The sequence below is a fragment of the Lissotriton vulgaris genome, chromosome 5 (genome assembly GCF_964263255.1).
Source record: "Lissotriton vulgaris chromosome 5, aLisVul1.2, whole genome shotgun sequence".
Taxonomy (NCBI): Eukaryota; Metazoa; Chordata; class Amphibia; order Caudata; family Salamandridae; genus Lissotriton; species Lissotriton vulgaris.
Genome location: NC_141693.1, coordinates 430,918,466 through 430,934,670, shown reverse-complemented (window position 1 = coordinate 430,934,670; position 16,205 = coordinate 430,918,466).

Here is a 16,205-nt window from a genome sequence, read left to right as displayed (position 1 = left end):
TATAGATCTTCTTAAGTTGACCGGGATGATTATAGCATCCGGGTCTGCCTGTAGGAGACTCGAGTCCTCCTCTATTAGTATGGAAGCCAGCCTAGCTGCTTCCCTTTCTTCTTCACTGTCTGACATTTAAAAAAAAAAGGAAGGCTTTGCAGAGTAGGTCTCCAAGGAGACAAAGATTAGGTGCACAATATTTTGGAACACTGTATCCTTCAACGTTGAATAAACCGGAGCTTTACATAGGAATCTCTTCCTACTAAGGTCGGGCGGATTTTAACCTTTCACCCACTCCAGACGTCTATTGGAGTATTTACGGGAGAAAGGGGTCTGTGAAATATGCACGACTGAGTTACTCTAACTGTCTTGCGTTAGTTTATCGCCTTACCAAACGTTTGGGCGCCATGTAGTGTAGTTCCTAGTTTCCCACTAGGCCCTGCGCATTGGAATAACATAAACAGTAGTATCGACGTGGAACTGCGGATATTCCAGGCCTCCACTGACTATGCTAAACTTAATTGGGTTGTGTTACCAACTAGCTCAGAGGTCACTGGAAACTTTCTTCTCTGCATAGGAAGTGATCAGCTTCCTTGGCACAGACAAGAAGGGATTCAGTTTTCCAACAACCGTCACCATGGGGTGGTGGGAAAAACAAAACCTCACAGCCAGCCGAACAAGGAGAGCGATAACCCGAAAGGTGCGGAGAGGAGACACAGTCATACTGAAGGCCATGGGGAAATTCCGGACCCGATTCAAACTGGGCCAATGGTGGTGGTCAGCGTGAAAGGGACCATGATAACAGCCAAGAAAGGAAGAGAAACACTGACACACAACATCTTGTGGTTTAAGAGGGTGCCAGACCCCTCGGCCAAGGAAAGGGCCGACAGCGCCCCATAAACTTGGGAAGACAGTGGGGCACAACAGGAAGAGCCCTGCGAGAGTTAGCCGGCGCTACCACCACCAGTCACACCCCGTGAGGGGATGACAGAAGGGACCCCAGAGACGGCCTTTGCGCCCAAAGTGCCAGAGTCTCCACTCAGTACCCAAGGCTGCCACCCCAGGTATGGACTGCGAGAGAATGTAGTGTAGTTCCTAGTTTCCCACTAGGCCCTGCGCATTGGAATAACATAAACAGTAGTATCGACGTGGAACTGCGGATATTCCAGGCCTCCACTGACTATGCTAAACTTAATTGGGTTGTGTTACCAACTAGCTCAGAGGTCACTGGAAACTTTCTTCTCTGCATAGGAAGTGATCAGCTTCCTTGGCACAGACTAGAAGGGATTCAGTTTTCCAACAACCGTGCAACATGACAACTTTGCTCCTCAGATCAAGAGTCAATCTCTAGGGTCGTGTGAAACAATAGACATGTATTTCACTCAGTCAGTCTAGTGCAGTTTACTTTCACGAGATGTAGAGAATAGAGAGACGGGCGTTTGTCAATAAAGGGTTAACATTTATTGCACAGTCTTTCTTCTCGTACAAGAGAGATGTATTGCCACAATTGCAATAATTGTTATTATAAAAACTACGTACAGTAAGATAAGTATTGCGAAATAGAACTGTAAAAGCATTGATATGGTTTCTTAGCCATACAATGGTTTAAAGTAATAAAACATATATACAGTCATATATACATTAGGCTAACATACTCAACTGGTGCTTCTAACTAAGCCTACCCCAGTGTGCCTGACCTAAGCCTAACACGTGAAAAGGGGAGTAAGTAAGTAGCTTTAAGTTAAGTTGGTTTTGCCAAGGTTTGTTTCAAGAATTCTCATCTAAGGGTTTAGTCAACACCATACCTCTGAATAGAATGATGGAGGATTGGTATCTCCTTCAGGGGTCTCTCTCGATATCCCAGTCACCCGCGAGGGTAAACCGGAAGCGCCGGGACTGGATTTCTCTGCACGAGAAAGGCAGCGGCTTCTCTTCAGCGCGTCGAGGAAGGAGGGGGGACAGCGTCCGCGGGCAGCTGGAATCTGCTGGATGTCTTCGCAGAGGGACGGCTGTTCAGCTCCTTAAGCGTACTGCACCATAGTTCGCGCTGTAGCGGCGATAATGGTATCAGCAGCTTCACCACCACAGGATAGCAGGCTGCAGCGACAGAGTGCTAGATTTACCAACACAGGGTCATGCAGGCAGCCAGCATCAGCAACAGTAGCTTGCAGCTCACATCTCACATTGCTTAAGGCAACGTTGGTAATATTTATACCTGACAGGTGCCGGGTTTGACGCAAGTTTGCTGGAAATAAGACGTCAATTAAAGATGTCACTAGGAAGTGATAGTTATCAGTTGCTCATTAGAGTTCCATTACTAATCAAAACATAGCAAGCGGGGATTTCCAGGTTTGCTAAGTTTTTATCTTGTTGAAGAACTCGGAGTGTTATCTAGGAATATCAGATAGTGACTACTGCTCTGTCATTGCACTAATTCGTCGCAAAGGAAGTGGCAGAGAGAACTATGCTGGAATGTGGCTCTGTTCGTGTGAGGCCAGAGATGATTTTTTAGAAAATCGCACTTGAACGGTTATGCCAATATAGGGAATAAATGGATTTATAGCCGAATAGGGGCATAAGGTCACAGTATCGATCAGGAACCTAGATAAACACGCAACAAGAACACTTGCCCGAGCACACGCCTGAAGGTTTTAGCCTGCTAAGTAAGTGACCGGCGTAGCCCTGGGGAAGAAAAGAAGAACTGAGTTGGGATAGGATGTAATAAGTCAGTGGTATAGCTGATTGCGTTGGCCCCCGCCAGAAGTGATACACTCACGTGCTTATGCCGGGAAGGCGGAGCATGTCAAATAAAAGGTGGCGTGACCGCTCGAGGTCACTTGGCGCCCAGCAGTTCACTGAGTGTGGTGTCCCGTTATTGCGCTCAGCCGCGCAGCGCCCTGCAGCATAATTAGGGCCCAGGAAGAGCATAGCGCTCTTTACACTTAACACAGTGTGCCGCCCAACTTGTGTTTTCCTGTTTCTGTCATTGCATCCAGAGATTTGATACAAGTAACATCATACCTACAACAATTCAGGACTATTGGCTTCGTCAATGGTTCTTAGTTGCGTAAGATAAAAAAACAGCAACTATGGCTTGTTGTATATAATATTGAAAAAGCTTCCACTTAAAGCCCTGGAGACAACACAACGATGTTCTGCGGTTCTAAAGAGAAGGGAAATCCAGAGAGAAAATACTCTTTATTCATTTATGCAATTTTATATAGCACTGACTTTACAAAAAAGTGTCAGAGCGCTTTACAAAAGAACCAAGTAAGTTACATGAGGAGATTCACAAACTTACACATTACAGATACAAATAGGATAGTTAAAGAAGTAAAATAAATTCAGAGGTGGCACTCATAACAACAACAAAAACATTAGAATTAGGTTAGTACATGCATATAACAAATATTTACAGCATTGTAAGAAATTACAGCATGAGGAGAATACCAAGCGGCCTAGAGGGACATGAATAGGGGTTTATTAATTCTGGAAGTGTCTTTGGAAGAAAAGAGATTTGAGGTCTGCTTTGAAAGTCCGGGTAGAGGTGGTGGTACGGAGAAATGAAGGAAGCGAGTTCCAGATTCTGACTGCAATGCCTGAGAAGGATTGAGCCATCAATTTTTTTCTTTTGAGGGTAAGGGGCTCAAGCAGTAAGTTTTCAGCATTACGTGAAGGTCTAGAGCATCCAGATATTTTACGTTTATTCGCCAGGTATCGAGTGGATGGCGTGTGCAAGGCTTTGTGGGTGCTACAGGCAGTCTTGTAGATTGACCTTGCTTCAATGGGAAGCCATCGAAGAGAAAACAGTATGGGTGTGAAGTGACAATTTCTTTTGGCCCCATAAACAAAACGAGCTGCTGAATAGAGTACGGATTTAAGAATGGAAAGGAGGGATTTGGGGAGGCCAGCAAGGAGAGAATTGCAATAGTCCAATATAGAGAGAACTAGAGATTGGACCAAGTTTTTAGGTCTTGCTCCGGAGAGAAACGTCGAATCCCCCAGAGAAGGCGCAGTTGGTAACGTGCATTCTTTGCAATGGAATTGATGTGGGAGTGTAGATTGAGCCTTTTGTCATGTATGGCACCAACAGATTTAGCGCTGTCGACTAACAATAGGTTTGTTGTTAAGTAAATTCAGCTTATCCTTCCAAAAATGAAAAGGAGGAGGAGAAAGTGAGGTAGAGAGAAGGAGGAATTCAGTTTTGGAAGGATTCAGAATGAGTTGATGAGCTGACATCCAATTTTGGATAGAGTTTAGAGTGGTGTTGAGGATAGAGATGTGTGGGGAAGACACCTTGAGGTAGATTTTGGTGTCATCAGCAAAAAGGTGGTAAAGGATCTCAGATTTACTTAGGAGATTTCCCAAAGTTTCCAAATAAAGATTGAACAAAGTGGGTGCGAAGATAGATCCTTGAGGGACGCCTTGACCTACCGCCATTGAAGACAAAAGACTGTTAGATATTTTAATCACTTGAGATCTATCCGAGAGGAATGAAGCAAACCATTTAAGCAATGTGCCTTCCAAGCTCATTCTCTGTTTTAAAGTGTTCAGAAGAGTGTTATGATTAACAATGTCAAAGGCTGCAGAAAGGTCTAGAAGAATCAGAAGACAAGACTCCACAAGTCAAGAACACGCAGGGCTTTGTTGAATACTTGCAGCAGGGCTGTTTCACTGCTGCAGTCTTGATTGAAGCTAGATTGGAATTCGTCAAGAAGATTGCTATCCTTGATATTTAGGGAAAGTTGTGTCGCTACACATCTTTCAGTGATTTTCGCAAGAAAATTGAGGATGGTGATGGGGCGGAAGTTGTTGAGGTCATTCGCATCAGTGGAGGGTTTTTTAAGAAATGGCCTGACCTGTTTTAAGGGCAATAGGAAGGCGAGCTTTGGCTGAGGAAAACTAGACTAGTCAAATAGGAAAGAGTGTGGGTGTAGAAGTCAATGGCGATGTCACTAGGGATGGTGTCAAAAGAATAGTTAGAGGGTTTTGTTTCGAGAATGCTTTTAAGGAGGGCATCTTCAGAGATGACGTCAACGTTCTGCCAAATGACTAAGGATTTGCGTTCCTCTAGGGGGTTGGGTGAATGACCTGATCCACCAGTGATTTTACTTTTTCATCAAAGAATATAGCAAATTCTGCTGCTTTCTTTGGAGGATCATCAGGCTTGATGGTTGAGGGAGAGAAGTTTGTATTTTTGATGAGGTCAAATAGTTTTTTGGGTCTGTCTTTGGTTGAGTCGAGGAGGGCTCTGAAGTGTGACACTTTTTCACGGAAGATGTGTTTGTGGTATTTTGATCTTGCTGAAGGTAGATTAGAGAGATTATTGGTGGATGGAGATTGTCCCCATTGTTTATCCAGTTATCTTAAGTCCTTCCTTTTTTCATAAAGGGATTTATTGAACCATGGTGCAGAAGGAATAGGCTTTTTTAAAATTATATTTTTTATAACATATTTTATTCATTTTTCGTGATACCAGCTGAGCAGATGCCCTACATGCATACATTGGCACCAGGATAATCCGAATGTACACAGCTGGTATACATTATTAACTGCAGTAGACATATAAAACAACGTAAACTTTGCGCAGACAGTTCCCAAACCCATACATTCAAGAAGGTGTAGATGGGTACTCAGACATGCAGTAATGGTACGTTGTGGGCGGCCTAGAAGGCTTTTTCTTTTTGCTTTGAAGAGGAGTCCTTCCCCTACAATACTCACCTGTCATGACAGTCATGCCATACCTTCTCCACTAGTGAGAAGTGTGCAGTGTGAGCACGCGCACATCAATGTGCCTGCTGTCACTGCAGATCAAAAAAAAAAGTTAGCCTGTGCTAGGGCACAAAACAGAGCCCGATAGGGACACGCTTTGAGGCCCCCTTTTAAAAACTGCCGGTGCTCAGCACCGGTGAGACACGGCCACTTAAAGCCCTGAGTTTATGGATTTACTGCCTCTGCTAAAATGTGTGTTTAGTGTATCCAGCACATTTCAGTACAGCATGGGGTGGTAGCCGTGGCTCATAGAATATCTAGTGAGAGTTGTGTGTGCACTCTCCGGTCACAGGTTTGCATTATAATAAAATAGCTCTGGGACTTAATGTGTCTGCTGGAAAAGTAAGCACAGTGGCTCAATGCTTTCGGCACCTCAAGGTTAACTGCAGGTCACAAAATACTCAGTTATACCGGTTTCAAGCCGCTCTAAGTAACCGACAAGACTAACGTTTGAAATCTTGCAGTTTCACCTCATCTTTCGTTATTCCATTGTTGATAAAATGGGTTCTGACGATCCACTCCGGATCACCGACCGACCCCTGCCCTCACCACGTCTTCAACAAGGCCGACGCTGTCATCGAACCCCACCTGCGAGACATCATCAACACATCCTTCGACACCGCCACCTTCCCTGAGAGCTGGAAACACGCCGAACTCAGCGCTCTGCTCAGGAAACCAACAGCGGACCCCACCGAACTCAAGAACTACCGCCCCATCTCGCTCCTCCCGTTTCCTGCGAAAGTCATCGAGAAGACCGTCAACAAGCAGATGGCCCCCTTCCTCGAGACGAACGGATCCCTCGACCCCTCACAGTCCGGCTTCCGAGCCAATCACAGCACCGAGACCGCCCTCATCGCCGCCACCGATGACATCCGAGCCCTGATGGACAATGGAGAAACAGCGGCCCTCATCCTCCTAGACCTCTCCGCGGCATTCGACACGGTCTGCCACCGCACCCTAGTACAGCGCCTCAGCAACATCGGAATCCAGGACAAGGCGCTGGAATGGATCATCTCCTTCCTCGACGGAAGAACACAGAGAGTCCGCCTACCACCGTACAAGTCAGAGGCCTCCGAAGTCATCTGCGGCGTCCCTCAAGGATCATCTCTGAGCCCCACCCTCTTCAACGTCTACATGAGCCCCCTCGCGGCCATCGTACGCAAACACAACCTCAGCATAATCTCCTACGCCGACGACACCCAGCTGATCCTCTCCCTGACCAACGACCCCGCCTCCGCCAGAGCCAACCTGCACGAAGGGATGAAAGAGGTAGCCGAGTGGATGACGACCAGCCGCCTGAAACTGAACTCTGACAAGACGGAGGTCCTCATCCTGGGCTCTTCACCCTCCGCCTGGGACGACTCCTGGTGGCCTCCCGCCCTGGGCGCCGCACCCAAACCGACAGACCATGCACGCAACCTGGCTTCATCCTGGACTCCTCCCTCTCCATGACCAGGCAAGTCAACAACGTCTCCTCGGCGTGCTTCAACATCCTACGCATGCTACGGAAGATCTTCTGGTGGATCCCCACCGAGACCAGGAAGACCGTCACCCAGGCCCTCGTCACCAGCCGACTGGACTACGGCAATGCCCTCTACGCCGGTACCACCGCCAAGCTCCAGAAGAGACTCCAGCGGATCCAGAACGCCTCAGCCAGACTCATCCTCGACATCCCACGAACCAGCCACATCACCGGACACCTGAGAGACCTTCACTGGCTCCCCGTCAACAAAAGAATCACCTTCCGCGTCCTCACCCACGCACACAAAGCCCTACACGACCAAGGCCCGAGCTACCTCAACAGCCGGATCAACTTCTACGCTCCCAAACGCCACCTCCGATCAGCCAACCACGCCCTCGCCGCCGTCCCCCGCATCCGAAGAGCGACTACAGGAGGAAGGTCCTTCTCCTACCTGGCCGCCAAGACCTGGAACTCCCTCCCGACCGACCTGCGCCTGACCCAAGACCACCTCTCCTTCAGGAAGAAGCTGAAGACCTGACTTTTCGAGCAGTAGCGGCACGTCCCCCCCGATCACCCCCCCCACCCCCCCCCAGCGCCTTGAGACCCTACGGGTATGTAGCGCGCTCTATAAGTGTCATTGTTTGATTGATTGATTGATTGGTAATAAACTTATTTCATGTAAAACTATAGAACTGATTTTGATATATTAAAAATGTGTCAACCAGGTTGAACTTTTAAAATTTAGATGAAAGCACCTCATTTTGCAAGACTGGGCTTGACTCAACTGGGCCTAAACTCCTTTTTGGATTCTAACACCGCCAACATGTTTTCATTGCTCCTCTCATTGCACTCCCCAGAAGATCTTCAGCCTCTGCCGCCTTGAGAACTCTCCACTGGTTACCTTTGCACAAAAGGATCCTTTTCAAGATCCTAACCGTGGCTTTCCGGGCTTTCAACCAGATTGGCCCCAAGTACCTAGTGAAACGTTATCTCCACTATAATCCACACAGGTCCCTGAGATCCTCTAACAACAACCTTCTTACAATAGGAAAGTTCAACCTAAAAACCAAAGGGGGTAAAACCCTCACCTACCTATCCTCCAAAGCTTGGAACGCCATGCCTCAGCATCTGAGATTCCTGACAAAGGAATATACATTCAGGAAACAACTGAAAACATGGATCTTTAGCTTACCAGATGAGTATGTGCGCAATATCATCTAGTCCCGGCCTATTCCTTCCCCCCAACTCACCTTCCAGTCAGCGCCAGGATGCTTCTTGCGAAGCGACAGCCGCGCTCTACAAATATCGCTTCCATTCCATTCCATTCCACGGAATAAAATTAGCATTTGTGAAATGCTAGGTATTCTCAAAGAACTACAGAGGAAGGCTTTTGCAACATGCAGGGCTCTTCCTGCTTGTGATACTGTAGGTCTATTCATAAATAAGATTGTTTTTAGTGTACCTAGATTTGTACTGACACATCCAATGTTATTAGTTCAAAGTGGTTGATTTAATTTTCAGTAAGGGGATGGTGCAAGATGACGCTGTATTATATGTTGTGTTCCAAATTGTCAATCTGTGAATGATCACTGTATATTGATAATGCGAATTTCACAGTGTATTTCACTGTGTAAGACCTTGAAATTATAGATGACCCACACTGGTTTGCTCCAACTCTTTGAGTATAGAACGAAGTCACCTCATCTCTTGATGTGGACTTATAATATTTTCACTTTAAGACTTGACTTCATGTCAGACTCTTTGCTGCATCTGAATCAGCTGCAAGCTAATTCTACATATTGATTCATTATGCATTTTGACTGTTAATTTTGACTTCTGTATTGTTCCTTAATAAACATCTATGATTTAAAAATTTAGAAGGGGCCTGTCCCTTCTTGATTTAGATTTATTAAATTATCTATGTTGTTTTATTTACTTTTGAAACTGTTATCTGCTTTGACACATTGCCTCATATGCTTTTGAAGTTAACACAGTTGCCAATCCTGCATAGGCGCCTTCTCTTAATTATCTGATAAAACAGCATCAATAGTATTGGTGGAGAATACACGCAATGCAGATACCAGATTAAAAGAGATCTAGAGATAATTTTCCCCCTTCGTGGAGTCAGTCTGCATTATCATTCCTATAATATACCCACACTTGGATTATCTGCAGTGTTCCAGAGCACGGGAGAGTGAGCATCAATACAGCAGATGTATTTTGATGGATTGTGGCTTGGTCTGGTGCATTGTGGTCCTTAGGGATTGAGATTTTTATCCGTATTGATTTTCTGTGTTATCATGAATTATACTGTGTGCGAGCTTTTTGGTTATGCAATTCTCATTTGCAGGCCATTGGGGGATGGTTACTGTTATTTTGTGTATATATATATATATATATATATATATATATATATATATATATATATATATATATATATATATATATATATATATATAAATATATATATATATGATTAGATTGGTGATGCATATTTTGGGTGTTAATTGGGTTGAAAGTTCAGTGATGAGATCCATCAAGAAACTTGTTTAGTTTTTAAAAAGTTTAGTTGAAGTGAAAGATCGCAAGATATATTCATTTGTTGAAATTCCTCTGCAAAGTGAGATGGCATTGTGAGGCACAACAAATAGGGACTTTCCTGAACTTCTAAAGGTTTATTTTGAATGGGTTATATCCTAGAGTAGTGTTCGTTCTTTAGTTCAAAGGAGTAAATGCGATCATGGATGAGTTACTTACCTTCGGTAACGATGTATCTGGTAGAGACAAAGTCTAGCCGCAAATTCCTTAACTTAAAATATCCCCAGGCGTCAGACTGGATCCGGAAAACTTTCTGCAGCAGCACCTCTGCGCATCGGGTGTGGGGCCGCATGGCTCCGCCCAGACGTTGTCCACGGACGTGATGTTAGCGGAGCCACATAAGCCCCCCCCCGGCGCGCTATTGTCCGTTTTCGCCAGAGAAACTTTTCTGCGTCACAATGCGGAGCCACCACCAAAAACCGTGAGAACATGCGAACAGTGTACGAAAAAAAAAAGGAAATTGAATGGTGAAAAAGAACACCATAAAGGACAGTGCCAGGCACTGCCTACTGAAAAATAGGGAAGGAAAAGAGCATAGCACCACTTTGAAAAGCAGCTCCGCGAAGGCAAAACATCCCCCAAAGGTAGAACAAGATGTGAAAAAACATCAATGCAGACGACAGGAAGTCTGCAACTGTAATATAAAACCGTGAAGGACAACAAGTCCGGAGCACATGAACAAGGATAATCCACCACAAGCCGGCACCAGAAAGAGAGACGTCCAAAGTGGCGACCGTAAGTAAAATCCAGAGAGATGACAAACCGGTATGACAGTCAGCGCATACCGGTCCAGTATGCACAGTATTGGAAAAAACACTCGAACCCGCACCAACCAAATACGTTGGGCAGCATTGGCATGATGCTGACCCATGCTCTGCAAGTGCCTGTAGTACCAGAAACACAAGACACTCCAGTACGTAGTCGCTCTTCTACAAAACATGGAAGAGAGCAGAAGCACCAAAAACAGGGCTTCAGTAAGAATGATAGTCATGTGGAAGACAGGAACACACATAAGCCTACTGTGTGGACGCTAGAACCAAACGAAATATAGGCAAAACCCCCTGAAAGGTAGGGTGAGCAGCCCAGATGTGAAGGATGTAGTACCAGGCAGGCAACCGTTAAAATAGGGTATCTGGCAAGCTGGACACCCACAAAAAGCTCACACTATGATTAGACCGGGGCAAAGACCATGGACACCGCAGGGAGGAACACTGCCTACACGACTCAGCTTGGTGAAGAGCACAGAGCAGATATAGATTAAGAAGAGAAACGCATTAGAATGAAGCGTCAGTGTAACAGGGTCGGGACGGGTGGTCGTGAGGAATGGTGGAACCCTGATTGTGACCCTTCTAATCTACAGACTGCGACTCAGAGGAATGGTTGGGACGTAGATCAAACCGAAGAAACGTCCACGAGCCCCTTTAAGTGGGAGTATGATGACTTCCAAGAAGCCCCGCCTTCTCCTGACGTCGACAATCCTGGATGGTTGAAAACAGGGGAAGCCCTGTACGCGGCGTGTGACGTCATCGGCGAGCCGAAGGACAGAGGACGCGAGGAACACCGACCGGAGGGAAAAGACGAGGGAGAAAACCGAGGAAGAGAAGAAGACGGAAAGCCAGGAGGCCAACGACCCCGTGATTCGCCGTGCCACACTCCCGAGGGAGGAGTGTGGCTTAGCCAGGTACGGCGGCGTTGGGCGGCTTGGGTGGGGAGAAAGAGTGCCCCGAGTGAATAGTGTAAAAAGCCCCCTGTTTGTTCTGAACCTCGGTGTTTCCATTCTCCCACCTTTTTCCCGCTGCCCTATCCTCTTACCGTACCTTCCTTTCGTCCCTCACTCAACCCCCTGTTCGACCACATCGTTTTCACTGACGTGTCTGTATATTACACCGGTGTTCCTCACAAACACGGGAATCCCTTGGGTGCAAGCGCTTGTCGGATATAGTGACTAACGGCCTCCCTCTGTCCATTCTTTCTTCCACGTTGCTGCACCGGGAGACAAGAAACGCCTGAGCCCTTAGCTTGCCTGGGGTATCCACGACGCTGAGTCATCCTACGTCCTCTGGAATCCGGGAAACTTTCGAGCTGTAACCCTGCGTGCCCCGAAGACCACCACCACGGATAAAATTGAGTTTGCGAGGGAGAGACTAACATTCCGTACAAAGCGAACCTTAAAAATAAAACCCAGTTTGAAAAGATATACTGGTCAAGTGTCTGTTGAGCCGCCTGTTGTTACCACCGAGAGTATCACTAGCCCCCCTCCCCCGGCTACAGTGGTGTCAGAAGTGGGATTCGGTCCCTCCATACAAACAACAGTCATGGAACAAGTGGTACAACAACTTATTGAAGGCCAACAGAAATTAGAATGGGCTATCAGCCAGCAAATGACGGCTGCGGACGCTGATCGGGACATGTTTAAAAACACCATCACAGCCCAACTTGAAGGATTACACAAGGTAGTACAGAACCCCGGGGTGCCCTCAGTAACAGAGAGACGGGCTTTCGGACCCCATCCCTCAGGAATGAAACTACAAAAATACGTACCGGGGGAAGATCCCGATGCATTCCTTCTCAATTTTGAACGAGCAGCCAGAGCTTGTGGTTGGCCCGAGGACAAGTGGCCATTTTTCCTGGCTCCCTTACTTTCCGGGGAGGCACAAGCAGCCTACCAGGTAGCTAACCACGCGGGAGTAACTCCGTATGCTACTATTAAAGCAGTGATATTGGATCATCTGGGACTAGATGCAGAGGCCTATAGACTCCGGTTCAGGAAAGAAAAGGGAATAGCTGGGGAACACCCTAAAACGTTATACTTGCGGCTAAAGATGGCCGCCGATAAGTGGTTAAAACCGGAGAGTAGGAGCAAAGAAGACGTGATGACCAGTATATACCTGGAACAATTTATGGAAGCCTTGCCCTATGGCACACAGCGCTGGCTAAGACAGCATTCAGGTCTTACAGCTGAACAGGCAATTGAGATGGCTTCAAACTTTAATCGAGCTATGCCACGAACCTTCCCTTGGGATACGGACAAAGGCCCCAAAGGTCCTACAGGGTTGGTGAAACAAGAGAAAAAACTCAAACCAGCACCAGAGCAGTTGAAAACCCGCCCCATAAGATTTGAACCTCCATCCCAAAGAGGTCCGCAGTGCTTTGACTGTGGGGAGTGGGGACACATAGCTAGAATGTGTCCCCGGAAACGACCACCTGAAGAACCTATGGAGGTTGGCTACATCCCTAAGGCGGTGATGTATACAGCGGAGATGGGACCATCCTTTTACGCAAGGGTACTAGTGAACAGAAAATGTATAAAAGCTCTTTTAGACTCTGGTTGTAAACAGTCAGTCATAAAAAAACAGCACGTTCTACCCTCCCAGTTGGGCCCTGATCTAGTCGTCCACATAAGATGTGTGCATGGGGATGTGAAACCGTACCCTGTGGCTCAACTTACTCTCAAGCCCCTGGGTGGAGAACCTTGTGTAGTGAAGGTGGGGGTAGTAGAGTCCTTACCCGAAGATCTGATTTTGGGGGTGGATAACCCTGACTTCTTGAATCTCTTCAGAAAAAAATTGGAACAACCAAAAGAAGCGTTACTCACTACCGATCCTTGGGAGTTAGATCGGAGTTTCAAGTTTGCACAGAGTAACGACCCTACGCTCTTGAACGCATGGGAGGCAGCCCATATAAACTAAACAACACCGTCCTCAGGATATCCCAGGTTCAGAATCATAAATGATCTGTTGTACAGGGAAGGAAAAGCCGGTGACTCTCCGCAGTTAGTCGTCCCCAAAGAATTTAGGGAACAGATACTGTTCTATGCCCACACGCATTTAACAGCAGGGCATAGCGGAGCTGAAAAGACCCTACAGAACATAACAAGATTGTTCTTTTGGCCTGGCATTTATAAAACTTCCGAGGAATACTGTCAACAGTGTGAAGTATGCCAAAAGAAAAACATGAGCAGACCGCCAGCAGTACCTCTCCAACCGTTACCTATCATTGGTAATCCCTTCGAAAGAGTAGGGATGGATCTTATTGGCCCCCTTCCTCGTACATCTAGAGGGCATACCTATGCACTCGTTGTTGTAGACTATAACACCAGGTTCCCAGAGGCTTTTGCTCTCAGTGCTCCGACAACACGGAATGTAGCAGATAAATTAATCGAATTGTTTTCGAGGGTGGGGTTTCCTAGGGAGATCCTCACAGATCAGGGGACACCCTTTGTTTCGAAAATGATGGCGGAAGTTTGCAAGACCCTGGAACTGAGACACATACGCACCTCGGCCTACCATCCACAGACGGATGGATTGGTTGAGAGATACAACCGTACTCTCAAGTCCACGTTAAAAAAAATGCTGACCGCCGAAAACAAAGACTGGGACAAATTGTTACCGTTGGCTCTCTACGTGTTGCGGGCCCAGGTACAGAGTAGTCTAGGGTACTCCCCGTTCGAGTTATTATATGGCCGACAACCGAGGTCACTCTTAGAGATCACCAAAGAGGCCTGGGAAAAGGAAGAGGAGACAGAACAGAGGTCGCTACTGGAATACACCAAACAGTTGAAATCTCGGCTAGGTAAACTCAGGGACCTAGCGTATTCCAACCTAGAAAGGTCCCAAGCGAATCAGAGACAGCAGTATGACAAAGACAAAAAATGGAGGACGCTGAACAAAGGAGATTGGGCACTAGTGCTTCTCCCGTCGTCCAGCCAAAAGTTCAGGAGCGAATGGAAGGGTCCCTACGAGGTGGTAGAAACTATTGGCAAAACAACCTATAAGTTGCAAATCACCCCGGGAAGGCAACAAACCTTCCATATAAACCTGTTGAAGAAATGGATAGGGCCACCACCCAAATCTGCAAATTTGACGTTACCGTCAAGAGACGAGGGTACTACCCTCGATAAGCTTCCTATAAACCCTGATTTGACAGAACCCGAAAAGAAAGAGCTTTTGCACACCCTACAAAAGTTCGCACCTATGTTTTCGGATGTGCCTGGTCACACACATCTAGCTGAACACTGTATCGACACCGAACCTGGCAAGGTAGTGAAGCAAAGGGCCTACCGTATTCCGGCTGCTAGGAGAGCCGATGTAAAAAAGGAAGTCACGGACATGCTTCGACTGGGGGTCATTCGACCATCACGTAGCAACTGGGCTTCGCCCATAGTGATGGTTCCAAAACCGGATGGGTCCACCCGGTTTTGTATGGACTTTCGCGCCTTAAATGCTATTTCATCATTCAATGCCTTTCCAATACCCCGAGTTGATGAATTGATTGAAAGAATAGGAGAGGCCAGGTATATCACAACCCTAGACCTGACCAAAGGGTACTGGCAGGTTCCGCTTCGAGAAAAAGATAGACATAAAACAGCTTTTGCCACGGATGATGGGTTGTTCGAGTTTACCGTATTGCCATTTGGGCTCCATGGAGCCCCGGCCACTTTTCAGAGACTCATGAACACCGTATTGGCTCCTCACACCAAGTATAGTTCAGTATACTTAGATGATATCGTCATCTTCAGCAAGACTTGGAAGGATCATCTAGATCACATAGCCAGTATCCTACAGGACCTACAAAATGCAGGACTACACATAAATTCAAAAAAATCACGAGCTGCATTTCCCAGAGTGAAGTATTTGGGGTTCATGCTAGGAGAGGGGGTCATCGCTCCTCAAGAGGAGAAAATAAGAGCCATCACAGGTACCCCTTTTCCTTCCACAAAAAAAGAACTTCGTGCTTTCCTGGGACTGATAGGCTACTATCGGCGGTTCATAATGAATTTTGCGGAGACTGCAGCTCCCTTAACCGACCTTCTGAAAAATAATTCCAAAAACAACCTAGGGAAATGCCCTTCCAAAGAGGCTAACGAAGCTTTTGAAAACTTAAAAGCAGCCATCACATCAAGTCCTGTCCTGATTCCGCCAGACTTTGAAAAACCCTTCTCATTGGCCACCGATGCCTCTGACGTAGGAATAGGGGCAGTGTTGTCGCAAACAGGTGACGATGGGATAGAACATCCCATTCTCTTCATCAGTCGGAAGTTACACCCGAGGGAATGTAAATATCCTACGGTGGAAAAGGAATGTCTGGCGATCCGCTGGTCAGTGGACAAATTGAGGTACTATCTGGAGGGTAAGCCTTTTACGCTGTTTTCGGACCATGCTCCACTACAGTGGATTCAGAAAAACATGTCTCAAAACTCCAGGGTGTTGAGGTGGTTTTTGTTCCTTCAGCCTTTCTCATTCCACATAGTTCACAGGAAAGGAGTCCAGAATGGTAATGCAGACTACCTGTCAAGGGCACCCATTCTCCCCGATCGGGAGAATCCTAGGGGGGAGCAGTGTAACAGGGTCGGGACGGGTGGTCGTGAGGAATGGTGGAACCC